Genomic DNA, 27,876 nt, shown 5'->3' on the forward strand with positions numbered 1-27,876 from the left:
AAAAGATGTAAAAAGTAGAGTTGATAGGAATCTCATAACAGAGCCATTAAGGGATATAGCTAAAAGATTAAAGGTAAATATATATTATGAGACATAGTAATAAGGTGGTCAGGCATTCCTGAAATTAAGCTGAAATGTAATATACAGAGATGAAAGGAAATTAAATATGAAACCCTGAGATACTTATTAAGCCATCAGTGGGAATCTAGATGATGATGTCACAACCAGGAGAGGAAAGACGACTTGTGCAAAGTTGGACGAGATCCAGTTTGCGCTGTAGATTTATGCAGTTAATTTTGTCCCCTGACTGCATTCAGATGAGCATTTCTCCTCGACATACACCAAGAAAATTGCTGCATTATAGCTGTGTTAATGGTAATCAGCATGCTAATGAGCACCAGAAGGTCGTTACAGCAAAGAGAGGTTCAAAGATGTATAACCTAGAGGAAACAAGAACGTAATTCTTCAGGGAATGCAAGTGTCTTGTTTGTAGGTCATAGATTATTTGTTTTGGTCACTGCATTGCACAGGGAGTTTAATTTAAGCAGAAAAAAAATGAAGCTGTTTGAATTGTGAGAGCAGCCTAGCTTAATTAAGAAAAGTAACACTGGATAGCTTTGAATTTGTGGTAAAAAAAAAAAAATAGAATGCTTCAGTAAACCTAGGATGTTACTAAATAGTGCTGTCCAATGTGGAATTATATCTGTGGTTATGCAGAATGTGAGGCTTTTATTTGTATTGTTTTTTAGTCAGAAGGTTCTTTGTGGCTCTCCGGCAAGGACAGGATCAAAATATCAGGGGTGAAAAAGGTAACGGTCAGAAATTAAGTCATAGTATGTAAAACAATTTCAGAGTCCAAGCCTTCTTAGAGAATCAGGAGATATTTCATTGTTTATTTCACATGCATGTTTTGGCTCCAAAAGGTTAAGTATTTATTGATACTGACCAAGGAGAGTATTCAATCAGAAACCCCACTGCTATTGCTTATTAAAAAGCTCAGGGGCACAAATGCTGTGTAGATTTTAGGTTAAGCTAGGTAGTTCTTGTATTCCCCCTAGGAACTTCCTCGCCACCACAGATTCAGGGGACAACATTAGCTCATCAATTCCTATATGGTATCAATAGAAATAAAATTATAATATCACTTGCTTAAATTATTATAGAGCTGCTGTGTTTTTGTATAAATAGTAATTTGAATACACTATTTTGCTAATATGCTCTTTGGATAGGTTTTATAACCAAAGAATGGTACCTTAGAAATGAACAATAGTAATAATTTGCATTTCCCTTGTTGGCTAGCACACGGAATTTTTCATATATTTCAAATGAATGTTTCTTTAATCTCAAAAAGTACAAGTAGAATGGCTCCTGACATATAGGTAGATGATAGTTGGATATAGGTATATACACATACATACACACACACAGTTGACCAGTTATAATAATGACATCTTACAATTGCCAACCTAATACCTCTCAAAATTAGAAGTCCATATTTTTTTTAATGTCTGTGAGTTACCATCCTTCGTGATATAAGGAACACCCTTTGTTCTGACTTCTCAGTTAAACACCAAAGAGCTCAGTCCTAAAACTTCCTCACTGCAAAGCAAAAATAAACTTTGGATTAAACCAGTGTTTTAATTGTTTGGGTCCATGCTATTACCTTTTTTTCAGAACATTTGGGACAGATATTTACTCATAAAATCTACGATCTCATCTCTACTGAATAATTTGGCTGGAGAGGAATTGGTTTAAGGCCAATTTAGAAAAACGAAAAAGCAAAAAGAAAAGAAAGAAAAGAGGAAAGACAGCTGGCGAGGGATGGAGGAAGGAGGAAAGGGAGATAGCAGGAAGAAAGGAAGGATAGAAAGAAAAGCTGGGCAGGGTGGCTCACACCTGTAATCCCAGCACTTTGGGAGGCGGAGGTGGGTGGGTCACTTGAGGTCAGGAGTTCGAGACCAGCCTGGCCAATATGGTGAAACCCCCCTCTCTACTAAAAATACAAAAATAAGAGGGGCATGATGGTGCAAGCCTGTAATCTTAGCTACTCAGGAGGCTGAGGCATGAGAATCACTTGAACCCAGGAGGCAAAGGTTGCAGTGAGCCGAGATTGCGCCACTGCACTCCAGCCTGAGTGAAAGAGCGAGACTCTGTCAAAAAAAAGAAAAAGAAAAAGAAGGAAGGAAGAAAAAAGGGAGGGAGGCAGGGAGGCAGGGACTATGGCAGTGCAGGAATATAAGAATAATAAATAGGATACTTTAATAATTTATTAGTATAATAGTATGTCGCCGAGGAAATATAATTTAAAAATGAAAATCTTCCTCCACCCAGAAAACCTCTCCACAAAGGTAGTAGAGAAAACAGTTTCATTGTTGACTAAGTATTAAACCAGAATGTGCATCAGCACATTATAGGTAATCCACTAAGAGATTGCAACAATAGTAAGGAATTACACCCTTTTATAAAGCTAAGCAGATACAATGCATTACATACATGTTCTGAAGATAAGCAATAACTAGTCTTGAAGTAAGAGGGCCATATTTTGTCACACTGTTCATTCTAACTTTATCTGGTAATTAGGGTTACCATCTGTGTTGGCTAAGTGGCTTTATTCAGAGCAAAACCAAGTTCTAATATCTTAAAAACAGAAGGTTTGCAATTTGGAACAAGGCGCACACCTAAGTTAGGGTTCTTCCTTCTCACAGAAACTGGGAGATAGAAACGCTGGCTCCTTTTACAATTACATTTCAAAGAGATGTCTCCCAGGTTCTAGAGAAAGCTTTCCTAGGTCATAAAGCTGACAAAAGGACTATTTAGTTTTCAAAATGATTTGTATACATTTCGAAGAGATAAGAAAGTACAGGCAATTAGGGGAATCTCTTTCCTCATTTCAACAGGGGAAATTAAGCTTTTTATTTTTAATTTGCATTTGTTCTTACAATGGGCACCACTGATTTTAACCCAAAATAGCACGTTGGGTTCACTGTGGTTTTAGCTACTTGTCTTGATAGGAGGGTGAGGGTGAGCAGGAGTCTCAACTGCAGGTGCTTTGAATCAGAGAATGCAACAGCCTCCCAGGTAGGAGCTCTCTGGGTCCACTTGTGAGTCTAACATTTATAGGAGTTCTTTAAGTGTCCAGCTCCGTGTGTGCAGGAATGCTTGGGGAGCCTGTTGGCATGCTGGCCTGAGAATCCCAGGGGGTGGGGCTAGGAGTCTGCCTTTCTAACCTGCTCCCAGGTGATGCTGCTAATCCTGGCTCCAGCCCCACACTCTCAGTAGCAAGCATCTGGCTCAGGTATCCTCACAGGTTAAAAACCCTCCATTTACCTGATCTGTGCCTTAAGTATATCACTTAGCCTCTTCAATTTCAGGGGAAGAAGCCCCGTAAATGGACAAATGTTCTACTAGAAAGTTGCAGGGACATGGATGAAGCTGGCAACCATCATTCTGAGCAAACTATCACAAGGACAGAAAACCAAACACTGCATGTTCTCACTCATAGGTGGGAATTGAACAATGAGATCACTTGGACACAGGGCGGGGAATATCACACACTGGGGCCTGTCAGAGGTAGGGGGCTGGGGGAGGGATAGCATTAGGAGAAACACCTAATATAAATGACAAGTTGCTGGGTGCAGCACACCAATATGGCACATGTATACCTATGTATCAAACCTGCGTGTTGTGCACATGTACCCTAGAACTTGAAGTATAATATAAATAAATAAATAAATAAGAATAAATACATAAAAGAAATTGTTTCTTGGAACAGTGGAGACCTAGAGCCTTACAGAGGTCTTAAAGCACATCCACCTTCACCCTGAAAGAGAGAGATCCATCCTGCCCTTGAATCATTTGGGGTCCCATGGTTAAAGTAGTACATTCACCTGGTCAACTGCTAACAAGCCACTTCCTTTTACATTTTACCCATTGGGTCTACTCATGCTGTCTGGAACTACAGAATAAAATAAAACATAAAGAGATAACATCTCCATAATGCTTTAGAACTTATAGAGCAATTTTATGTTGATTATGTGATTTTATCAACAGAACCCTTTATATATTCATAGCCGGCAGTTTATCCCCACCCACACGAAGACTTAACTTTGTCTTATCTTCCACAAGTGAAACTCCCCCAGCGTTTTCAGATTTCTCATCCCCTTGACTTCCCTCATTTATACTCACTACAGTTTTTAGTGCCTACTGTTTAATTGGGTACAAATTAATGGCCATTAAAGAATTAGGCCTTATCTCAAAAATACCTCCTAGTAAAGATTTCCTTAGCATAAACACTTCTTTTCATTATGTTAATATGCTGTGTTAGTAATAAGTACTTTCTTCTTATACATAAGAACAAACAAAATATTCCTATAGTATGCAGGAGGAATAATACAGGCATGTTAAACATTTTCCTCCTTTTCCTAAACAGGTATGTTATAAGTATGTTGATATTTTTCATGTCATACTACACTAGAGGAACCAATACTTCAGTGAAAAAGGAACCATGTTATGAAATCCTGAACTGTCTCCAAACTCCACCCCCTGCCCATAGACAACATGGAGGGAGTGTGTCTTAGTCTGCACAGGCTGCTACAACAAAATACCACAAACCAGATATAGCTTATAAATAACACGAATTTATTTTTCACAGTTTTGGAGGCGGAACAGTCCAACATCAAGGTGCCAGCAGATTTGGAACATGGCAAAGGCCAGCATCCTGGTTTACAGACGGCCTTCTTTTCACTGTAACTTCACATAATAGAAGGAGTGAGGGGTCTCCCCTGTGCCTTTCTTATAAGGACACTAATCCTATTCTCGAGAGCTCTGCCCCATGAACTAATCACATCCCAAGGCCCTACCTCCTAATACCATCACTTTCCGGGTTAGGATTTCAACATACGAATTTTTGAGGAACATAAACATTCAGACCATAACAGGTCGAAATATTGAGTCACCTCATCTTGGTTGGTGCAGGCTCTAAGATAGCCCAACATTTTCCTTGCTTCTATCCCAAATAGAGCGTCCACATATAAAGAGGAAGGAGTAAGTGGCTTCACAATTCTGGTGGATAATGGAGACTGGCACCAGCTGATGTGCTATTTCTTGGTATGCCATGGCTAGCAACTGCACACCTCTGATGAGAAGTCCTAAGTTCACCTGTCGGCTGGGAGTCCTGTAGGTGATGAACTTGGGGTTATTCTTTTGGCTCCTGGGAAAATTCTGCATGTCCACCATGTCCACTAGCCAGTCCCTTTGCTCATGGAACTCAGTCCTCTGCCTTGCTGTCCTGAAGACAGGTCAGCTATGTGTCCACTTAGATTCGACTGTGCATAGAACCTGAGAAGGCCTCAAGAGTACCAGCAAGTTATTTATGCTGACTGCAATGCTATTCCCTCCTAATAAGATTCTTGGCAAATTAGCATTTTTCCAGAATTCCAAATGTGAGAGTGGGACATGAGCATTCTGCTTTCACTGCTCCCTGACACCTACTTAATGTCAGTGCCCCCTCCCCCACAGCCACATCCCCAAACCAACCCCAAGAAGGGAAAACAGGACAACAGCTCACTCTCCTCCTCTCTCTCTCTTTCTCTCCACAATCTTTTGGGGCCAAAGAAGACTATGTCTTCCCCACTTCTTTCTCCAGCCTGAAGAGCTCTTCTACATCAAACTCATACCTGCTAAACCTGCTTAATGGCATGCCAGAAGAGCAGATGAAGGAATTTAGATAAGAAGCCTCCATTCTTGCTGTAAAAATTCCATTTTTTAATGCAAGAAGCTAAATATTACCTTATTTCTCTATGCATTCTGGGCAGGCACTTGTTATTGCCTCTTCAAATGCTTCCTGTCTTATATCTTGCCACAAGAACCCTGATTTTGTATCATGCAGCCATATGCATCAGAAGAGGCTCAACTCCTCTCTAATAAGTTTGCTGATATTGTCCGTCTGATAATGACTCCTGGGATGTGGCAGCCAACTTGAGACCACGAAGGGATCTACATGTATGGGAGACAGATGACACTGAGGATGGTGGAGCAGATAGATATTCCCCCAACACATTGATGCCATAGTCTGTGATGCCCCATGGCCCATACAGAGGGTTTATCAGGTGCCTAATGTTTGCAACAACTGTGGAGCCTATGCACATTACCGCTTCCCACATACATCCCACAGCAAACAATAAATGTATACATTTAATCTGAACCCCAAGCTCATCTCCTGCTTGATGCTTGGGACTGAAATGATGTGAAGGCCTCCTGAGAGCCCAAGAGCCAAAAGTATTAGTTGACCAAAAGTCAGCTTTCCGTTATGTCATGTAAAAGAGTCCTGGCCTCTGCATCAGAAAACAATGCTGTGAGCTGTGTTGAGGTCAGGTAACCTGACTGAACCTCAGTTTCCATATGGAAAAAGAAGGTAATAAAGCCCATTTCACCTACCTCAATGGGCAGATATAAGAAATAGGTGAATTAAAGCACCTGAATATTCACTTGTCAAGCACGTGATAATTTGCCAAGCAAGAGTTTTGCTAATTACATTATCCAAAATCTTCTCCGAGCTCTGCAGCATGAGTTTCCTATGGAACCCTCCTGTAATACCCTCAAGAGACACTCCCAGTACTTGAGACCTTCCAAAGACCTGACATTAATGTAGTGTGTGTGTGTGTGTGTGTGTGTGTGTGTGTGTACGTACCTGTGAATGCCTGATATGTCTATTTGCCATATTGTATCTCACATCTTAAAAAATCAAATTACTTACTATATTTATATCAGAAATAAAAGACTTTTTTGTAATGGCTACCAGACAGTAGAGTAAAATACGCTTTAAATGACTAAGAAAGAGCATAATGTTCTAGTTTACTAGAAGCCTAGGAAACCTAGTATATCCAGCAGCAATTTTTCTTCTTATTCTTTCTTTGTAATGAAGCTGAGAATAATGCCCTTAGGTTTTTCTCACTATGTATGTAGATTGGAAGCAGGAAGGAGCTGCAATGGTACAAATTCAGAGACACTACAATTAAAAAGACTAAGGATAATTTGATGATCTTTTAACACACAATTTCTTTACTATCAAAGTCACCTCAAATCAACAGTTTTATCATAATGGAATTCAGCAAAAACATTATTTTAGGCATAATAAAATTCTATAGAAGGAAACAGATGAAGTATTGCTTGTGGTGTAATTTTAATTCTGAAAGATCTTGCTAAGAGGGCTTATTTAAATAGGTTCTCCCTGAGATGAATATTTAGGGGAAAAAATTCCTACAGGATGATTTATAGCAAAATTATATGAACAGAATGAAGGACGGAAGAATTTTATTAGAAAAGGGTCTCATTTCCACAAAATATAAATTATACCTTTTAGAAAATATATTGAATTTTATTAATATTCTGTAGACAGCCTGAAGTGTTAATCTCTACCCCTACCTATAAGACTTTCATTATGATGTACAAGGTGTATTTACCCTTTAACCAAATAATTTTTGAGCAACTCGATGGAGCCTCTAGTTTACATATCCCACAAAATATTGTTATGGCAGTTAGAAAATTTATATTTTGTATTGTTCACCACTTTTAATGATCTGTATGTGAGTAGTGTGTATTTTACGTACGTATTTGTGCTTTTTGGTATTACCATACAAGAACACATATTAATGATGAACTTGTATTTGATATCTGAGAAAAATGTGTTTCCAACGTTCACTGTTATCGTTATTATTCTTTTGACAAATTCTTACAGTAGAGACACAATCAATTTGAGTTTTTTCAGTGCAATGATTAAAATTCTGCCTTCACTCATCTTGAAATTTATAGTCAGAGAAATTACTTAGGGTAAACTATTGAGTATTCTATTTCTGCTTGGCATTTAAAAGTGACCTCATTTAGACCTTGGTAACTAATATTTTTGATGAGGAAATTGACTTATTCTGATACAAAGAAATTAGTTATAAATCCTCTCCCAGTCCCTATCAGTCCTGAAAATTGAGGCTTCATTAGGATGGTGACTTGTTGTAATGAATATAAGCAAACTGGCCACTGGTGCAGTATAGGTTTCAGCAAGAATAAGCTACAATTTATATTCTGTATTATTTGAAAGTGAAAACTAAGAAAGAATGAGGACGAAACCAGGAGACTAAAGAGGAAAGACTAGGTCCATTTGGACTTTTAAATAAACATGAATGTTAAATGCTCTCTTTAATAAACACATATAGAATAGAGTAATTGACATATTTCACCCATCTAGGACATTCAAAATGGAACACAGACTTCCTGTTTCATTCAAAATATCTGTAAAATATAATACTACAAAAATGATTATTCTCTAATAATAAAACAGTAACAACCTGGTTTTAAAATCTGGGCCTGAGTTAAAAACATTTGCCAAACCTTTCTTACACCTTTTCAAACACCTTGAAAAAAATATCTCATTGATTTCTCACTGAGTGCTAATCAAGGTCAGCTTCCATTAACATCTCTGTCAAGAGGAGAACAATGAAGACAGAGCTTTTCAAAGTACCTGGCTATTTGAAAACATAGCCTTGGCATTTACCCAAGTCTTTAGATAAATTTGAAGTCCCAGATTTACACACATGCATAGGAGGGAAATCTCAGGCATTTATTATTGGTCCAAATGGCAAACATCTCCAGGCAATAAAATAGAAGTCCAAAGATACATTTTCAGCACAAATATTTCTGGCCAACCCTAAGAACACATGTTCAAATCCAAGAATCCACAACCTCTTAATATAGATTAAAAAAAAATTTAAACAAAACATTAGATGTGCTAACATCACTTAACACAAGATCTGCCCTATTAGCAAATGTTCAAGTATACAATACAGCAGTGGTCCCCAACGTGTTTGGTACCAGGGACTAGTTTCATGGAAGACAATTTTTCCAAAGATGGGGTGGTGCGGGGTATGGTTTTCGGGGTGATTCAAGTTCATTACACTTATGTGCACTTTATTTCTGTTATTATTACATTGTAATATATAATGAAACAATTATATAATTTATTATAATGTAGAATCAGTGGAGCCCTGAGCTTGTTTTCCTGCAACTAGCCAGTCCCATCTGTGGGCAATGGGAGACAGTGACAGATCATCAAGCATTAGATTCTCATAAGGAGCACGCAAGCTAGATCCCTCACATGCACAATTCACAAAGGGGTCGCACTCCTACAAGAATCTAATGCCGCTGCTGACCGACAGGAGGCAGAGCTCAGGTGGTAATGCTCATTCACCCACCACTCACCTCCTGCTGTGCAGCCCTGTTCCTAACAGGCCATGGACTGGTACCAGTCCGTGGCCTGGGGGTTGGGGACCCCTGCAATACAGTATTGTTAACTCTAGGCACTATGCTCTATGTTAAGTGTTCTTACCACACACACAAATATTAATAATAAAGAGGGTAGAAGGAAACTTTTAGAGATAATGTATATGTTTATGGCATAGATTGTGGTGATGGTTTCACTGGTATATACTTATCTACAAACTTATCAAGTTGTATACATTAAATATATACAGTTTTCTGTATTATGCATATCTCAACAAGGTTGATTTCTAAAATAGAATAAGTAAACCTGAAGACCTATAGGGACCTATTTTATATGTCCCTAAAATAATAATTGGGACAGTGAAGAAAGAAAAAAAGATTTTAGGATTATCTCTATCAAACTGTATGGAAACACCAGCATCACTCTCTAACCATTGGCTTTCAGAGCTGTGTGAATTCTGAAAAGATATTCTTGTTTACAATGCACATTTTCACAATTGAGGTTACAAACTCAGAGTTGTGACATGTTTAAGGTCACACAGTCAACTTATGGCAAAGCTGGGACTTGAATCGGGTCTACTTATATCTACATATATTTTCAACTTCTCTGTTCTTCAGGAGCACAGGGCTCAGGCAAAGTTCAACAATGATGATCCAAGACCTCAAATATAAACTTTGCTTTTAAGGGTAAACAAAACAAAGTAAAGTTATTTTCAATCAACAAAATTTGATTCTTCCTCTACATCCTTCTTGGTGCCCCACTCTGGTTTTCGTAACTTATCCTCACCAGTAAGAAAATTGAAGTGTGGAGATATTAAAACTGGTGACTATAGATAAATCTTCAATAAATTTCAAATCATACGTGTGTAGTGTGGCCTCTTTTATTGTAATTTCTTTTAGTTTTATTCATTTATGTATTTGTTTAACCTGTACCATATTCCAAAAATCACTTAAAAGGGCATAGAAGTAACCTATCATGGCACGATTTTATTGAGTCTCAACATTTGTCAATCAAAAATTAATATAATAATAAGGTAACTGAACTGTTTTCCTTCTTGGTTCCATCTGATGACTTCTGGTGACCCATCACTTCTCTGAATACCTAAGATCTGCCCAAGGCAACATGGAAAAGTGAGGTCAGAGTTACTCACATAATGTAATTATCCAATAAATCAAACACAAACTTCTTGCTTCATTCACGCTGCCTGTATTTTCACAGAACTGACGCAAATAAGAGAATAAAGATTACTCATTGTAAGGTTTATTTCTAGATGCTGTATTTTAGGTCTTCATTTAAATAACACGGGTTTCCTAAAAGCTTCTCTAAGCAATTGCAAGCCCTTAAAATAACCAGTTCTGTGGAAACTTCTTTGCTTATTCAATCATATGCTTTGGTCATTCAAGCTTTTGGCAGTGAAAATTTGGGATACCAAAGGGAAAGAAATAAGACATGAAATATTCTCTTTTGGCAGGATTTGGTGACTTTAAAATAAAAAGTCAACATCCCCTCTACTCTAAAGCTTAAAGCTCCACATTCAGTGGCATCTTTTCAAATGACCTGAATTGTATTCCTCACTTCCCTTGATTTATCCCTCAGTTGGCCCCTGCAGAAGAGCATCATTTTTTTTCTCCTGCCCTCTGTCTTCTATATTTCATTTCAGGTGTCTATCGAGGCAACGAAAGATAAAGCTCTCTGCTTTCCCTTGTACTAAAGTTCTATATGGAATCAGTTCACCTGTCTGTCACTCCTCATTAAATTCTTACCCTCTTCATTCACATCCTGATCTTTGAAAATGAACATTTGCTTAATAAATGTTCCCAAGACTAACAGTGCAGAGTGAAAATCCCACACAGCAGTAAATTATTAACTCAGTCACAGAGGGAGTGCCATATATGACTTTTCAGAATGAGTTATTATGTGGATCATCATGTAATTATGAATTTTTCAAGCCATGATAGAGGAAAATTGAATATTTAATATTTTATGGACATATTCTACACTGAGGACATCTTTCAAAATTTTATGATAATTTTTAGAGTGAGCAAAGAGCAGAACAAAAGTTACAAAATAATTGCAAACTTGAATATTTAATCACTAGAGACATTGTTGGTTATTTCTCAAATTATATATTGTAACCAAGGCTGTGAACTTTTAATCATAGTGAATTCAAGTGGGGAAAAAAGGGGCACTAAAATCAATCTATAGATATGTTTTGGTTGTTTAATAAATAAGAACACAGAGCTTAATGATGTCAAATTGAAATCTTGGAGCATAACTATTCATGTGAGAGAAAATCTTGAGTGATTTGTTCTGAATAAGCTATTGTTGAACCAAAAAACATTTTTAATGACCCATTTTTAAATATTCAAAATCAACACCAAGGAATAAACACAAAATATCATAAAATTCTTGATTGAAAAGAAAATGGAAAAATAAAGTTGACATTTTTCAAAAAAAGTTTAAAACTGTAAAAACTTTTATAGCTTTGATAAAAATATTAAAGGAAAAATAAAAGACAATTTTATGTCAAATATTAAACAATTTTTGAATGAATTTTCATATGTAATTCATGCAGACTCATACATTCATATGTATAGCATAATATTTAGCACTTCAATTATCATTAATGTTTCAGCTTGGAAAGTAAGAATATTTAGTAATCCCAAATTATTTCCTAATATGTCTTCCTTGTTGCTGAAGAGAATCATTTGTTTGGTGCTAATACTAACAAACCTTAAGGACACTTAAACCTGGAGGTTCTCAGCCCAGGTTGCAAACTGGCATTGCCTAGTCCTACCCCCAGAGATTCTGAACTGACTGCTGAAATGAGGCTGGGCATTGATATATTTTTAAAGCTTCAGATTATTTTAATTTTCAGTCACAGTTTAGAATCACTGCAGCCTATAGAGCTGCCATTCAGCTTCCGAAGGTCAGAACTTCCAATTTCTAAAATCCCCAGAGAATCAACCTTTTGGGGGCACTGAGTATATGAGCACTAAAAATACAAAAATGGCTAGAAAATAGTCCTAGTCCTTGAATTCCTCATGATGTAAAGAAACACATGCATAAATAACTGCAATTCAGTGTAATTGCTGCTATTAGAAGTGTGTGCACCAGGTGATATAGCAGTGGAGGGGAAAACCAACATTCAAGGTATCAAGATGAATTGTTTTAAATCTGGAATTTCAGAAAAAATTATACTGTTTCATTTATTCATTTGTACACTTATTTAATTATTTATTCAACAACTATTCAGTGACTACTATTTTCCAAGTATTATCTTATTTTCCTTCTCATAAACTATGAAAGGTGATTGGAAATAAGAAGAGTGCATCAGTCAGTTATTGCTGTATAAAAAACTACCACCCAATTCAAGTGACTTAAAACTATGACTATTTATTTGCTCATGGGTTCCACAGATTGGCAATTTAGACTGAGTTTAGAAGTGTCATGAGAAAAGCAGGTTTGAGTCACAGAATAACCTGTTAAGATATTTGAAGAAAGTGAGATTTGATAATGATGCCACTGCACTTGCCTGCAAAATTGAATGTTTAATAGAGTGAACTGTGAACTGTTTCTTTAAAAAAAGAAAAGAAAAAGAAGAAGAAAGAAAGAAAAGGAGAAAAAAAGCAGATCGATACGTTGTAGAAATCTTTAGTGGAGAAAGCACTAGAACAGACTATCAGAGTTGGGACACCAACTTTCTGCTCATTCTATCCACTGTTATTTCCTAACTGTAAATAGAGAAGGGATGAGCTATTCCTCATACCATAAGAGTCTCCCACTAGAGACCCCTTCCTCACTCACCAGGACAACAATCCAGAAGCAGGGTAAAGAAATCTCATGAACTGATACTAATCTCCAACATATATTAAAGAGAGCGGTGATGCAGGAACAGGAACCCCACAAGGTATGGATTCCTACAGTTTCCCCACTCTCCTCTGGAGTCCTGGTACTTCCACAAGTAGACTGGAGATTTGGAGGAGGGGAGGCTCAGGACTTTGCACTTCAGTAGGTGGATTGGTGAAAACAGCACGCTGAACATTTGATACCAGTGTATTTATTTATTTATTTTAATTTTTTTGAGATGGTCTCACTCTGTCACCCAGGCTGGAGCGCAATGGTGCAATCTCCGCTCACTGCAAACTCCGCCTCCCGGATTCAAGCGATTCTCCCTGCCTCAGCCTCCTAACTGGGATTACAGGCGCCTACCACCATGCCCAGCTAATTTTTGTATTTTTTTTTTTTAGTAGAGACAGGGTTTTGCCATGTTGGCCAGGCTGGTCTCAAACTCCTGACCTCAGGTGATCCGCCCACCTCAGCCTCTCAAAGTGCTGGGATTACAGGCGTGAGCTACCATAACCACCTGAGGCCAGTTTACTTTTAATCAGAATCTAAAGCTATGAAAAGCAATATACCTTAACATAATCTTGGTGAAGAAAACTTCCAAACATTCTAAAAGAATAAGGTTTGCAAAACTGGCAGGAGCAATGATGTGTCTAACAGGAAGACTAAAAACTATAAACAGTTCTTTCCAAATCTATTATAGATTTAATGCATTTCTAGTCCCAGTAAGAATTTCTAGAATGCAAATTTGATGAAACTATTCTGAAATTCATTTGAGAAAGTATTTTTAAAATATTGCTAAAAGAAGCAGAAAAAAATGTGAATATGGGTGACTTTTTTCTGTTCTTTATTTTACAAACATTTCTGTGATTTTTAAAAGAAATTTATAGTAAAAATTTTAATTTGTGAATATTTGATAAGTAAATATCCAAAATAGTACCAAAGTCTTAATATATACAAATCTTGAACTAAAAATAATAATATATTTCTATTGATTAATTTTGAAAAATTAGATTCTGTCAGTGCTAACCTTGAAAGAGGGACTGTGCTAGTTTCTGAAGATCCAAAGATAAATAAGATACAGCCTCTGATCTCAAGAAAGTTTACAATCTTGTGAAAATAGGAAAGTAAATATAAAATTATAATATGCTCTTCTCAGTGCTAGGATGGTGATACTCACAGGATTCTGTGGGTGCATATACGACAAATCTTTAGGGAGACGACACACAGCTGAGACTTAGAAGAGGGAGAGATAAAGGAGGGGAACATTCACCAATGAGTCTGGAGAAGCAGGCGAGCACCACATCATAAAAGGCCTTTCACATCATGCCAAGGACTGAATCCTCTCTGCGCTTAGGCATCAGGTATTGACTGAGGAGGCTGCCAACCCATCAGACTCCCTAATCCTTAATAGCTCTGTGCCTGGAATTACTGCCTACCTCTAATAGAGAAGTGCACAGGTTGTCATTCCTCAAGTGCATTTTCATCAGAACAGGTAGAGTTTGATCCAAAATAACACTTAGAACTTAGGGCATCAATCATATTGTTTATTTTAAAAATTTAATATTTACTGGTAAAATCTTATTTTATAAAATAAAAATGCTGACTTGTTAAGATTTCTTTTTACCACCCAGTCATCAACTTGAAGACATCTAATGACTATCAAGCAAACTGAACTGAGAAAGTGCCATAAGATGTTGGAATACTGAAAGCACTTCAAGGATCACTTTTGGGCTGGCACTCTAAAAATTCCCTTTCTCCTTTTGCCCAGGCATGAAGCATTTCAACCAGATATGCATAACTGCAGCAAAGCTGACCTGTACATTGCAAGAAAAAGATATCCATGGCATCTGAAATGTCTGTGTTCTTTCTCAGCAGGAACAGCCAACTTATGGTGAGCAGAGTAGTTCTTTTTCAGTGTAATGACATAAGATCACCAGAGTTTACAGGAAGAAAAGAATGGGAGAAAGGGTTAAGTGTTATAGAACTAAGGGTGCCAATGATGACAGGAAAGGAACCAAAACAGCAAAGGAAAGAATGCTGCAGGTAGCTGAACTCCAATCCCCCATGAGACTTAAGGCCAACAGGCATGGCCCACGTGGGTGTAATGGTCAGGACTGGCTCAGAGACCAGCCAAATAAAACATCAAGACCCAAAAGTAGATCTTCCTATTCCAGTGAAAGGGGTCTCTCTGTCAGGCAAGCGTCGCACTGATTAACCTGTACTCCCAAATCATGCCCTCTAACTATGTTTTTGAGGAACATTCAGTGTCCCTAAGGTCAATAAAGAGTCTGTCTCCTTTAAAGCTAGTACTTTTTGATATTTGGAGTAGAAACAGATTTACTAAAACTTGGCTAAAGTCAAGAAGACCTGGGAAATTATTGCTCTTGTTACAGCTGCTGGTAGCATTTGATAGTCATTGCTAGCACTAGAAGCAGACCCATCTTTCCCTTCACTTTGCAGACTCAGCCTGAACTCTTGATAGTATGCACCTGTAAGCTATTTCAGAAAGTATTATCTAGTTCTTCTCTTGGGTCCAGCAACTCTGCTGGGGATACACAAAATGGACAAAGAAGAGTCCTCACCCTAGTGGAGAATTTAGACAAATAAAAAAGCAACATTGATACATCTTATGACTCTCATGCCATAGGGCTATGAACTGGATGGTTAAGGGTATCAAGAAGGAGACCCTAACCCTGTGAGATTGCTGGAGGCTTCCGAGAGGATTGGCTGGGTTTGACAGGTGAAAAATAGTAGAAAAGCCTTTAAGACAGACCTAATAGCAGTCATGGGAGCAGAGTACATGGCCCAGCCAGAGGACTTTAGGCAGGTCAGAATGGTTGGACTGCAAGGCATGAGAGGGGGTCAGTAAGAAAGGAGAACAGAGAGATAGAGACAAGACCATGAGCCACTTCAAAAAGGCTGAATGATATCCTCAAGTCCAACATAAACCAAGAAACAGTTTTAGGGAAAGGAGTGATGTGAACCTGAAAACCTGTTATTTCAACAAGAATTTGTATCTGAACACTTTGATAAAAACAAATTGATCAAATCAATTTTCCGACTAATTTTCGGAATTCACTGAGCCCACTTTGGCAAAGATATTCCAAATTCTTTGTCTTTCATCCCATCTCAGATCCTCTGAACCTCATTCTTTACTTTTTTAAAGCAGTGTGCTTTTTAAAGACATTAGCTTGGGAAGTTGAGCAGCATTCATTCTGTATTGGCTGACCTCAGAGTGCTGGGTCTTCAACCTGAGGCTTTTTACCCTCTTCTGTGCAGATTAAAATCATGCAATCCACACCCTATTCTGTCTCATTAATTAATTGTGAAACTCACTATCAGAAGGCTTTGGATATTGTGGGACTTGTCTGATTGATGGTGATGGGCATCATGTTGATTTTAATGACAGTCAGTAAATTCACAGGGTGAGTCTTCACTCCCCCCTTTTTAATTCAAGGAACTATAAAATAAAAATTGCACTGTACACTTGCTAAAAATAGCAAGGGAGACTTTATTCAAGACTACTGCAATGGGGAGAGAAGTTGAACTCAACTTCACTGAAACAAAAGGCAGGAGTACTTTAACCCTGAGGTAAGCTGACGGAAAAGTACCAGAAGACATTAGGAGGAGGGTAGTCAATGTGATTAGGCCATCTGTGTTTGCTAATTGTCCTTTATAGAAGTTAGGCTCCTATCCTCCCACAGAGACTAGGAGAGGGGTGCTATCACCTTCAATGGTTACATTTCAGAGAGATAGATCCCAGCTCAGGGATAAATACATTTCTAGGTTGTAGAAGATTTACATCTCATAAAGGCAGAGAAAGAATTTACAATTGCAAATTTTCTAAAGTAAAATACTCTAAGAAAAGGGAGGTCAGGGCCCTAGAGTCACCTGGCTAAAGTTGAGTCAAGCTGAGGGGGACCTTTTGGCCATCTTGGTCAAAGTGCACTTTATATCTTATGAGCAGTGTTATGCTTGAGGCAGTATATTCAGAAGGGATTACTGCATTTCTTAGGTGAGTAAAAAAATTCAGCCTCTCAGACTCCACAGTTATAACACTGTGTGAGCTATGTTATACTTGCCAAGTCTTGTATTGCCCCAAGTGCTTTTTGCTTAAAAGGTATCTAACTCCTATGCTAGTTTCACCTATGATATCTCTGGGAGTACAAAAAGCTGAGAAGCAAAGGTGATATTGGCGGATGTGCATATTGACAGATTATCACTCTTTAAAAGGAGAGTGGCCATTTACTTTTGTGTCAGCAAACACAAGCCATCTTGCCTACAAAGCTTATTAAACCATGTATGCAAAATGTCTTCAAATCACCTAAAATCAGCTCATTCCACTTCCTCTTTTAATGTTTATTCATTACCCCATTTAGTAAACATTTATGTGCCAGGTCTTGTGGTAGGCAATAGATGAAGCACGTACTGTCTTCTAAAACAGACATAAACTGGACACTCTACTTGTAGAAACCAGAAACTTCCAGTCACCATAGCTAGCATGATATTACTATGATAATAATAAATATTTACTAAGTATTTCTAACAAGCCCTGTGTCAAGTACTTTCCATCATTTATATAATCTACTGTTCATAATTGCCTGATGAGTTCAGTACTTTTATTATCAGATCGCTGCTTTACAGATGAGAAATCTGAGTCTTAGAGTCATTAAATGAATTACCCGAGGTTAAGTGGCTATGAACAGTAGAACAGGAACTTGAAACCAGGTTTGTGTGACCTTAAGCCCTTGCTCCTAATAATTTTATTATGTTCCCTGCTGAATGCTACAAAGAGCATTGTACACCTCTTTCATTTATTTGGTGTAAATTCAGCATGTATGTATTATACACCATAGAATTTAGAATCTGTATTGTTAGTGGAAATCCCCTTGTTGAGAGATAGAGAAGGCAAGAGATGACCTCTAAGAAAGGATGACAGTAGCACATGAAGCTGATACTAAAAACTCACAGTGCTCCCAGAGTACAAGCAGGGAACATGATTTGGTGAAACAAACATTTACGAAGCATCCACTCTGCCAGGCTTGTGGTGCTACATACCAAGGTGAGAGAGAGTCGTGCATCAGATAAGTTCTCTGTCCTGGAGAAGGCCACATTCTTTGGCACCACATGTCCTCAACCTCAGACCATATTCACAATTTTTGCTACACCCGCATATCACATGCACTATTATTTATTTAATATTTATCTTCAGATAGACCCACTTCGTGGCATCACAGTGAATGGAGGAAAAGACACAGAAGTAATTATTGGCAATAACTAGAATAAATATAACATCATCACAATGTTATATTTCATCTGTGCACTAGCTAAGTTCATCTCAAGTGCCAGTTTGGGAAGGAATGTTTGCCTTCAATTTTCTCTTGGTTTCCTCTTTCCCATCTAACTGTAGGCATCATTCCACAGCTTTCAGGCCCAGCTCTCAGTCTGGGAGAATGCTCTAGGCCTTTGTTACTCTCCTTCATTTCTACTTTTCCTGCCACCCATTGTACACATCAATGAGTGTTCAAATTCCATTTCCTCATGGCCTTCATGGGTGGCTCACTGAGTAGTGTTATAAAATAACTCTCCTTGGAGAGTGCTCATAGAGTAATAGCTATCAATAATAGGAAATGTGCAACGAGCCAGGTATTGGACCATAGATCACTATCTTATTTAATCTTCACAACAGTCCAGTGAGGAAGATACTATTATTATCCCCTTTTTACAGGTGAAGAGACTGAGGCTGGCATTGTGACTATGTAAAAGGAGTTTACCCAGTTTGCTTAGGATGCCACAGCCAGTAATTTACAGACCTGTCCACCTTTCAAGCCTACATGCTCTTAAACCGAAAATTGGTCAACTTTTCTGTACAATGAATGGAAGGCGTATATTCAGACTTATGCTATATCTCGCAGAAGATATAACATAGCTCACTCCTCATCTCACTACCCCACCCACAACTACTGCCCTTCTCTGAAGTTCATCTGTCACACATTGCCATAGTTGTCCTTCTAAACCACAAACAACCCCCTCCCTCCTTCTCTCCCTCTTAATCTCACCCCATCTTTGTCTTTATCTCTCTTTCTCATTCCCTCATATAAGCACACACACTCAAACACCTCCAGTGGCTGGCTTCCCATTGCCTACAGGATACAGGACATATAAGCACACACACTCAAAGACCTCCAATGGCTGGCTTCCCATTGCCTACAGGATACAGGACAAAGTTCAAACATCTTACAGCCTTCAAAGCTCTTCACAATCTGGTCACAACCTGACTTCCCTGCACCCTTTCTCTCTCAACTCACAGCCATGTTAATTGCCCTTCACCCATCTCCCAAAAGGTCATACTTCCCCCATGGCTCTGGAAAAAGGCAGCCGTGAATGCTGCAGGGTCAAAATAAGAACACCGGCTGGGGAGTATATAGCCCTATGTTTGAATTCCAACACTGGGTAGGTTAGTTAGCCTCTGGGGACCTTCTCTGTGTTCTGACACTTAAGGCACTGACAATGCTCCTCCCATGTAAGAACTGGACTGGATCATGGGTCTAAAGCACTTCACACAGGGCCTGGCCCTTCGCACAACAATTGGCATCTAGCAAGGATTCAAATACATATTGTCATTGCTCCCTCAAAAATTAACTGGAATTGTTTTTTTCTTCCCATCTGGATAAATGTTTATCCATTCTTCAAGCCCAAAAAGTATCTTCTCTCTGAAGCCTTCTCCAATCTGTTTGGGCAATATTAATCCTCCTTCCTCTCTATTTCCCTACCACTCAGCACCGGCCTCAACTATAACACTTAAAGTTGGATTTTAATTGTGTGTCACTTTTTTTCTTTCTACCATTAGACCATGATCTCTTCAAGAGTCATTATATCTATCAAGTGCAATACTCAGCGTATGGTAAGCTGATAAATGTTTGTTGAATAACCTAACTTGTTCCTCCACCCTCCCAGACATTATTTGCATTTCAGTAATGTTGCAGAATTAGACTGGAACTTTAGGCACTGAAGCTGGAGCAATGGGGTGTGTGTAGAAGGTGAGCTCTTCCTTCGAAATCCCCAAACGCTTACATCCATTCCCTATGTATAAAGCCATTTTTGTTCCAGAATCACTGTCTGCAAATTATATTGGTCTTCCCTTAGAAGCATGAGGGAATTTTTGTGATAGGAAAAGATAATGCTTACAAAACTTTTTCATTGTAAACGTTGACTACTTATGAACTCTTACAGGAAAGGGACCCTCTGGATGCTGGCGCATGGGAGAAGCCATCCCCGCCTCCAATTTATAATAAACGAATGTTGGAGTAAATCTCTTCATTAACTAAATGGAGAAAGGAATTTATACTCCAAAGTAATCACTCATCTCTTCAGCACAAAAACCCCAAAGATTCCACTTCCTGAACATTCTCTCTAATGGGACAGACCTTTGCTGACCGGCTGGGCACAGGCATAACTTCAGCAGGTAAACTCCATGGAGCTCGAAGCCCAAAGCAAACACACAGCAACACTGCCTGGAAGCCAGTGGGTGGCCTTGGCTGGTGAAAGCCCGTCCTTCAAGCAACTGAGGCAGGAGCCCATTAAAGGTGTTAATTTTACATGATGTGGCACGGCAAGTTTATAAATAAATAACAAATGAACATTTCCCATGGTTCCTCTCTGAGTTTCTGTGTACCTGCTGCAGGCCTGGCAACAGCAGGAGCCACTCAGATGCCAGATCCAGAATTGCCCTTCAAAAAGTGAAGAAGGAGGCCTTTCTGTCACCAGGACTTGATAAGTTTTGACGCTTTCATTGCTGGATCCAGCCACCTTTGAAAGCTAGCTACTAATTCATCCTCTGTGGTTGGATGTGCTCAATTTAAGATTATTATCGTAAGCTACAAGAACAAAACACAGATGTTAGAGTTTCAGAAAAATGTACTGTTGGGGACCATTAGTAAAAAATACTGTTTAAAATATATAACATATGTAACTATTAAATACATAAAAATCCTGTGTACCATGAGGCAAAACATGATGAAAGTTGTTGAATATTTTAAATACCTATATTGCTGCATAAAATGGTTCTGTGCAGTAGAATTTTCTATTGCGGGAGATTTATGAAATTTTGTCAAAGTGGTAGATCATGCTAAAGTCAGGGGAAGTACTAGCACACTTTAGGTTGCTTCCTATTTTTAATTAAGTTTGAAACTGCATCTTTGCACTTGTGAGTGTGCATATAAATATATGTAAGTGCAGATGTGATGAACAATAATGCTGATCTATGCAGACATTCAAATTCACTCACAAAATGGCCCACTCCCACTGCAGAGAATATTACTTAATTGAGGCTAGGTCTGTGTAATCATAATGAACTAGATGTAGAACGGCAAAACTCAACCAGTATGGTTCACCCTCATTTATTTTAACAGCATAAGAGGAAAGAATTGAGCAAGCTCTTTTGTGTCCTGACCTGGATTTCCAACACGGAGATGAATCACGACAATCAACTGTTATGGTGCTTGTCATGTTGACCCATGTCAACAAAGGTGGAGACCGATTGAGCTTGGGTAGGTTGGCTGAAGTCCATCTAATTCTTATTCCAAGGGACTAAGACAGGGAAATGGACTCAAAGGTACCCTTGAGAACAAACTGGGGCCCAAGTTACTCAAGAGTCCAAAATACTAGGCAAGTATTAACAAAGGTGGACAACCAAGGGCAAATGATAAGGTCAGGTACACAGCAATGAAAGTCTACATAAAGGAAGGTGGAGCAAAAAGAAGCAAAAAGAATGCAAGCAGTGTGCTCTCTGAACACAATTTGAGTTCTTTTTCTCCAAAAGCTGCTCCCCGTCCACCCAGATCAACCTCTCCTTCAAATTTCCACAGCACCTGGAGTTCATATCATATCATCTAGCATGTAATCATGTACATGTATGTCTTTGTTTTCATCCTAACTCAGTTTAATTGTTTAGAGATCAGTAACTATATCTCACATATCTGTGTTTTCTCCAGGGTCTAGCACAGCTTTATGTACATTAAATTTTCAGTAATTGCTCATTGGTTGAGCTCAAAGTGATTTTTGGCCTCAAGCAAGGATTGATAACAAGCTCCATCCATTTTTCCTCCATCATGTCGAGTCTACATATCTGTTCCAATGTTCCTACAAAGCATATAAACATATACTCTAAAACATATGAGGGTATGTTTCTGTTTATTCTATACTTTTTTCTGTAACTTTTTAATACAACCATACATGCAGAACCAACTAATTCTTCTGGTAACTACATAAAATTCTATGGTATGGCTCCATCACAATTTAATCATAGGCATACCTCATTTGGTTGTATTTTGCTTTATTGTGCTTTATTGTACAGATAATGCATTTTTTAAAATAAATTGAATGTTTGTTGCAACCATGTGTCAAGCAAGTTTATCGGTACCATTTTCCCAACAGCATGTGCTCACGTCGTATCTCTGTGTTACATTTTCGTAATCCTCACACTGTCAAACTTTTTCATTATGATCTTATTTGTTATAGTGATTTGTGATTGGTGATCCTTGATGTTATTATTGTACTTACTTTGAGGTGCCATGAATTGTGCCCATACAAGACAGCAAACCTAATTGATAAACGTTGTGATCTGACTGCTCCACCTACCGGCCACCCCCCCATCTCTCTCCCTCTCTTCAGGCTTTCCTATTCCGAGACACAACAATATTAAATTAGGACAATTAATAACCCTTCAATGGTCTCTAGGTGTTTATTCAAGCGAAAGAAAAAGTCGCACATCTCTCACTTGAAATCAAAGCTAGAACTGATTCTGCTTAGCAAGGGAGGTGTGTTTGGGCAAGACAGACTGAAAACTAGGCCTCATGTCAAACAGCCAAGTTGTGAATGCAAAGAAAAAGATTAAAAGTGCTACTCCAGTGAATACACAAATGATAAGAAAGTGGGCCGGGAGCAGTGGCTCACGCCTGTAATCCCAGCACTTTGGGAGGCTGAGGCAGGCGGATCACCTGAGGTCAGGAGATTGAGAGCAGCCTGGCCAACATGGTGGAGCCCTGCCTCTACTAAAAATACAAAAATTAGCCAGGCATGGTGGCATGCGCCTGTAGTTCCAGCTACTCAGGAGGCTGAGACAGGGGAATCGCTTGAACCTGGGAGGTGGAGGTTGCAGTGAGCTGAGATCAAGCCACTGCACTCCAGCCTGGGTGACAGAGCAAGACTGTCTCAAAAAAAAAAAAGCAAAACAACCTTATTGCTTATGTAGAGAAAGTTACAGTGGTCTGGATAGATCAAACCAGCTACAACATTCCCTTAAACCAAAGGCTAATCCAGAGCAAGGCCCTAACTCTTTTCAATTCTCTGAAGACTGAGAGAGATGAGGAAGCTGTAGAAGACAAGTTGGAGGCTAGGAGAGGTTGGTTCATGAGGTTTAAGTAAAGAAGCCATCTCCATAACAAAAAATTGCAAAGTGAAGCAGCACGTGCTGATGTAAAAGCTGCAGCAAGTTATCCAGAAAATCTGGCTAAGATCATTGAAGGTAGCTACACTAAATAACAGCTATTTAATGTAGACAAAACAAACAGCCTTCTATTGGAAGGAGATGCTATCTAGGACTTTTCATAGCTAGAGTGGAGAAGTCAACACTTGCTTCAAAGCTTCAAAGGGCAAGCTGACTCTTGTTAGGGGCTAATGCAGCTGATGGCTTTAAGTTGAAGCCAATGCTTATTTGCCATTCCAGAAATCTAAGGGCCCTTAAGAATTATGCTAAATCTATTCTGCCTACGCTATACAAATGGAACAACACAACCTGGATGACAGTGTCTTAGTTTACAGCAGAGATGACTGAAGCACTTAAGCCCACTGTTGATACTTACTGATCAGGAAAAAAATAATACTCTTTTCTAAATATTACTGCTCACTGACAAGGCACCTGGTCACCCAAGAGCTCTGATGGAGATGTGAAGTAGATAAACATTGTTTCACTCCTGCTAATAGAACATCTATTCCCATAGATCAAGGGGTCATTTTTACTTTCAAGTCTTATTATTTAAGAACTATATTTCATAAGACTGTATCTGCCATAGATAGTGATTTTGCTAATGGATCTGGGCAAAGTAAATGGAAAACCTTCTGGAAAAAAATTCAGCCTACCAGATGCCAGTAAGAACATTCATGATTCATAAGAGGAGGTCAAAATATCAACATTAGCAAGAGTTAGTACTTGATTCCAACCCTCTTTGGCGAGTTTGAGAAGTTCAACACTTCAGTGGTGGAAGTAACTGCAGATGTAGTGGAAATAACAAGACAGCTAGAATTAGAAGTAGAGCCTGAAGTTGTGACTGAGTTGCTGTGATTTCCTGATAAAATTTAAATGCATGAGAGTTGGTTCTTATGAAGGATCAAAGAAAGTGGTTTCTTGAGATATAATCTACTTCTGGTGAAGATGCTGTGAAGTGTTGAAACAACAACAAAAGGATGGATAGTATTACATAAACTTAGTTGCTAAAGCAGCAGCAGCGTTTGAGAAAATTAACTCCAATTTTCAAAGAAGGTCTACACTAAGTAAAATGCTATCGAACATCGTACACTACAGAGAAATCTTTTGTGAAAGGAAGAGTCCATCTATGTTACAAACTTCATTGTTGTCTTATTTTAAGTAATCACCACAGCCACCCCAACCTTCAGCAACCACCACCCTGATCAGTCAGCCGTTATCAACATTGAGGCAAGATCCTCCAGTAGCAATCAGATTATGACTCACTAAGGACTCAGATGATTTTTAGGATTTTTTTAAGCAATAAAGCATTTTACTTTATTTTATTATTTTTTATTTTTTGAGTTTTGCTCTGTTGCCCAGGCTGGAGTACAGTGGCGTGATCTCAGCTCACTGCAGCCTCTACCTCCCGGGTTCAAGTGATTCTCCTGCCTCAGCCTCCTGAGTAACTGGAATTACAGGCATGTACCACTACACCAGGCTAATTTTTTGTATTTTTAGTAGAGACAGGGTTTTGCCATGTTGGCCAGGCTGGTCTTGAACTCCTGACCTCAGGCAATCCACCCATCTTGGCCTCCCAAAGTGCTGGGATTAGAGGCATTAGCCAGCATGCCCGGCCAATAAAGTATTTTAAAATTAGAATATGTAAATTGTTTTTTTAGACATAATGCTATTGCACACTTGATAGACTACAGTAGAGTGTAAACATAACTTTTATAAACTCTGGGAAACAAACAAAACAAACAACCTTGTGTGACTTGCTTTATTGTGATATTCACTTTTTTGTGGTGGTCTGGAAATAAAGCTGCAATATCTCTGAGGCATGCCTGTTGTCATTTCTCTATTGATAGGTATTTTTGTTGATACCATTTACTACAATGTGGTAACCAATATTACAACAGATACATTTATCTATGTCCTTTCAGACTCATAGTTTAATTTATCTGTAGATTCCCACAGTAGGACTCCATAAAGGTAATTTTGCAAAATTTAATTATTAAAGATACCTCTAGTTTACTTTCCCGAAATGTTTAGTAGGTCATCCTCCTACCATTAATATATTTGAATTTCTGTTGCTCCACACTCTTGACAATAATGGACATCACCAATCCTTTTAATATTTACCAACACAAAAGGTTTAGAATTAGAATTAGGATTCAAGCAAAAAATTGTATCTCACAATTGTTTTGTTTTGCATTTCTCTGCCTGCTAATGAAATTAAGTCAATACATTGTGTATTTGCATATCTTCTTTAAGAATTGCCTTTCATTTTGCCATTTTTTGTATTTAACGTTTAGGAGTTCTTTGTATATTAGGAATATTTTTCATTCATAAATGATGCATATATTGTTCTCCCAGATATATCTCATATTTCATATTTTCTAAATTCCTTTTGGCCAATTACTGCCTCTTAGAACCTGCCTCCCAATCCCTTTTTGCTAGCAACCCAGGCATAGCATATAATAATGTATCCATTGAGATTTAATAAGTTTAACAACTTCAACCAACATCAATCAATGGCATTTGGACATATGGCTAGACTAACCATGCAACTAATTATTGTAGAGTAGTACATTTGATATCCTAAAATGACTGCTGGATTAAGTGAGGCAATTTCTTTTTAGGCCAAACTTAGCTCCCAGGTTAAATACTTATACCCTACTGGTGGGAATATAAACTATTACAACCACTATGGAAAACACTATGGAGGTTTCTCAAAGAACTAAAAATAGATCTACCATTTGATCCAGCGATCCCACTACTTTGGGATTCTACCCAAAGGAAAAGAAGTCATTATGTCAAATAGATACCTGCATGCTCATGTTTATCACAGCACAATTTGCAATTGCAAAGGCCTAAGTGCCCATCAATTGATGAGTGGATAAAGAAAATGTGATATACATACATATATATATATATACACACACACACATACACCATGGACTACTACTCAGCCATAAAAAGGAATGAAATAATGTCTTTTGCAGCAACTTGCATGGAACTGGAGGACATTACCTTAAGTGAAGCAACTCAGGAATGGACAACAAAAAAAAACATATGTTCTCACTTTAAGTGGGAGCTAACCTATGGGTATGCAATGGCATAAAGAGCAGTATAACAGACATTGGAGACTGAGAAGCAGGGAGAATGGAATGAGAGCCAGGACTGAAAACTTACCTGTTGGATACAATGTACACTATTTGGGTGACTGGTACACTAAATGTCCAGACTTAACCACTATACAATACATCTATGTAAACAAAAATCACTTATACCGCTGAAATAAAAAATAAATAGATAAAAATAACACACAAACATACAAACTTAGCTCCTAGGTCAATGCCCACTCTTACCTCTAGCTTCACCCCTGCTTAGTTTCAACAAAGAGAGGACTTCCCAGAATGCATTTGAGCCCAAAGATAATGTGTGAAACTATAGCTGTAAAGAATATTTGAGAAAAAATATGGGGGAAAGAAACTAAAGGGAAGCTTTTGGCCTGCGCATGTGTGAACACGCACACACACATGCACACGCACACACACATACACACCAATGCAGAGCAGTGTTTTAATTCTAGCACAGATCTGCCCACTATATGTTACGTAGACCCTGACTTTGTTGATTCAGCAAAGGCAGAAGATTTAAAAGCACACAAAGGAAAAGCCTAGAGAAATATATAAAGCTAGCAAACATTTGCACTGTAAACATCAAGAGGAAACTGAGTTTGTGTGATGGGAAAGAAAGGTTTAAGATCTTCATTCTAGCAAAATTCACAGTGATTTCTTGGATTTGAGAAACTGTTTAGATTGAGGTAGGGTTTGGAGAGTTTGTCTGAATGAGGGAAGAAAGTAAACTTAAAAACTGCAGGTGTAGGGTTTATTTCATCATGGGAGTTTGAAAAGAAACAATTGGAATATAGATAAACCAGGGTGCTCTAAAGAAAGATTTTGAGGTTTGAAATAGAGCAGATAAGACTTATCCATCCCATCAGAGAGAATTAAGATCTGGGTCACCACCATGCAGGCTCAGTTAGTTTCATCCGCAGCCTATGGAGTCACTTGCATCCCTGCCAGCAATTCCCCCTCAGAACGGGTCTATAGAAACCCTGTGAGTTCTGCCATAGAAAAACATTACTTCAGTGAAGTACGTTTATTAATTAGATGCCACTGACTAAGTAATGTATTCCAAATGGAAGACTCCCTTTACTTGATAAGTTATATGTATAGGAAAAGATCAAATTCTAAAACGCCATAGAACTGAATAAAATACAGCA

General features: G+C 38.3%; 1 pseudogene; it reads left to right on the forward strand.

The window, feature by feature from the left end:
• Positions 1–209: 209 nt before the first annotated feature.
• The window catches only part of LOC100994091 (magnesium transporter NIPA2-like), a 59,572-nt pseudogene continuing 31,905 nt past the window's right edge, over positions 210–27,876 (forward strand).

This window comes from Pan paniscus, chromosome 14 (genome assembly GCF_029289425.2).
Source record: "Pan paniscus chromosome 14, NHGRI_mPanPan1-v2.0_pri, whole genome shotgun sequence".
In the NCBI taxonomy this organism is placed as follows: domain Eukaryota; kingdom Metazoa; phylum Chordata; class Mammalia; order Primates; family Hominidae; genus Pan; species Pan paniscus.